The following is a 2,184-nucleotide window of genomic DNA, read 5'->3' as shown; positions in this document are numbered from 1 at the left end:
AAAATAAGTCTCTTAGGATGAAATTGGCTCGCAATGTCATCGAACCCCCAAAAAAGTTCGATCTGTTTCCAAATTTAAAGGGTTTTTTTCCTTGTAGGAAGTGTAAAGTATGTAGGACTGTAAAAGTCGGTAGTAATAAAAAAAGAAAGTCATTCTGCTCTTCATTTTCCAAAAAGAATATGATATTAAATCCCTGATTACATGTAATTCTACACATGTGATTTATGTTTTAGAATGTCCATGTCATTTGAGATATATTGGGAGAACTGGGAGATGTTTAAAAACAAGAATAGGCGAACATATAAGAAACATAGTAAAAGGATTTGATAAACATAGTGTTTCCAAACATTTTAAATTGGTACATAATTGTGATCCGAGCTTACTTACCTTTTATGGGTTTGAGATGGTAAAACCCCATTGGAGGGGCTCGGATTTGGTTAATGAGATCTCCAAAAAAGAGACGTTTTGGATTTATGAATTAAATTCCTTGCAACCATTCGGGTTAAATGTCGATATAGATTTGAATTGTTTTCTCACAAAATTTTTAAATTTTAATTTTTATGCTTTTTAAGTATATTTTCATATAGGCAACTGTTTAAAGATGATATATGGAAGATTGTGTGCTTTTTATACAATTTCTGCATTATTTTTGTATTATCACTAGAGTTCCCCTTTATTTGTGCTTAATGTGTTACTGGCCCTTTAAGTTCCCTTTTTGAAACACAGTCTTAGAGGGTACTGGCCCGTTAATGTATTTATTTATTTAATTTATTTACTATCATTGTTTTATTTAAATTTCTTTTTATTTTTTCCCTTGTTTTAAAGTTTTTTGCTTGTGATGGCAAATATATTGGATATATTGTATACTTTTTGTGGACTTCTGTCATCCTTGGGGCGGCTTGCTTTGCTTGATTCCCCATTGATGTCAGCTGTTCGTTTCCTGTGAGTGTATATTTAATGAGGTTGAGACGTCTCACATCTATCCGCTCCGTGAGGACGTCGATGACGAAACGCGTAGGGCGGAGCTTGATTGATGTGATGTCATTACGTTTTTGACTGCCAGCTATTGCACATGTGCTGAGTAGTCAGGCTCGTTTATGTGATTGCTGTTATGCTGTTGATGCTGGTGTCGGCTGGGACACCTCTTGAGTAAGTGCAATGAGTATCTAATAAAGGAATTGGTTTTTATAATATTGCACCATGAAGTCTTTCTGTTTCTCTCGAGTGCTTGGCATTTTCCCCCATGGATACGTTTGAAGGTGGTCCTTTTTCTATTGGAGAAGTGGATTTTCGATTAACTACAAAGTTTTTCGTCCTGTTATTTCGATCGATGAGGATCGGTGTGTTGAGAGCTTCCGTTTCTGAAGATATTTTTATGGATGATCTGCCATTATATTATCAAGGTTTTTTGGTGAAATTTTTTTATATTGAGACACTTTTTTTATATTGAGACACTCCTTTTGCACAAAAGTTTTTTTGCACCTAAAAAGTTTTTTATATTTTCTGTGGTATTGGTATATATATATATTTTTGGACTTATGATTTGATGATTTCTTTATATATATTTATATATATTTACTAGCGCAAATTATTTATTCTCATTATAAATATTATTTCTGTTATTAATATTATTATCATGATAGTTGTGGATATTGTTGGAATTATTATTATCATTGCTATAAATAATATTAGTATCAGAATTATCACGCCAATACTAAGGAGGCGAAGCAGCCATGTTGGATATTGCGTTGGCTGGGAATCGAACCCAGGTCAGCTGCTTGGAAAGCAGCCATGCTAACCACTACACCACCAACGCGAGGTTGCATGTTTTTGAAGTGTGGGAGGAAACCGGAGTACCCGGAGGAAACCCACGCAGGCACAGGGAGAACATGCATACTCCATGCAGATAGGGTCCTGCTCAGGATATGAACCAAGGACCCCAGTGCTGCAAGGCTAACCAATAAGCCTCTGTGCTGCCCATATTTTGGCCTCTGATGTATAAGGCCCGCCCCCGCTGAGCGGGGTAAATCAGTGATGTCCAGTAGAGATTAGAGATGATGTCTTCAGCTGTACATTATTGGCTGGACGGGTTCGGGGATGTCGTCCATCTTATTTCCCACATGAGTGTCCTGTCTGTGAACATGAGGAGAACTCTTTGTGTGAGATGTTGGTCTGTGGAGCGGC

At 36.7% G+C, this 2,184-nt stretch overlaps 1 non-coding gene across 1 annotated transcript; it reads right to left on the bottom strand.

Annotated features, from left to right (window-relative positions):
- Window positions 1–1,744: 1,744 nt before the first annotated feature.
- On the bottom strand, window positions 1,745–1,816 carry TRNAG-UCC (transfer RNA glycine (anticodon UCC)). The gene has a single exon. It is a non-coding gene; the product is annotated as a tRNA-Gly (tRNA).
- Between the last annotated feature and the right edge of the window lie 368 nt (window positions 1,817–2,184).

Source organism: Staurois parvus, unplaced genomic scaffold (genome assembly GCF_062004578.1).
Source record: "Staurois parvus isolate SC_StPar_1 unplaced genomic scaffold, SC_StPar_1.0 ptg001933l, whole genome shotgun sequence".
NCBI lineage: Eukaryota > Metazoa > Chordata > Amphibia > Anura > Ranidae > Staurois > Staurois parvus.
This window is presented reverse-complemented; position numbering and strand designations above follow the sequence as displayed.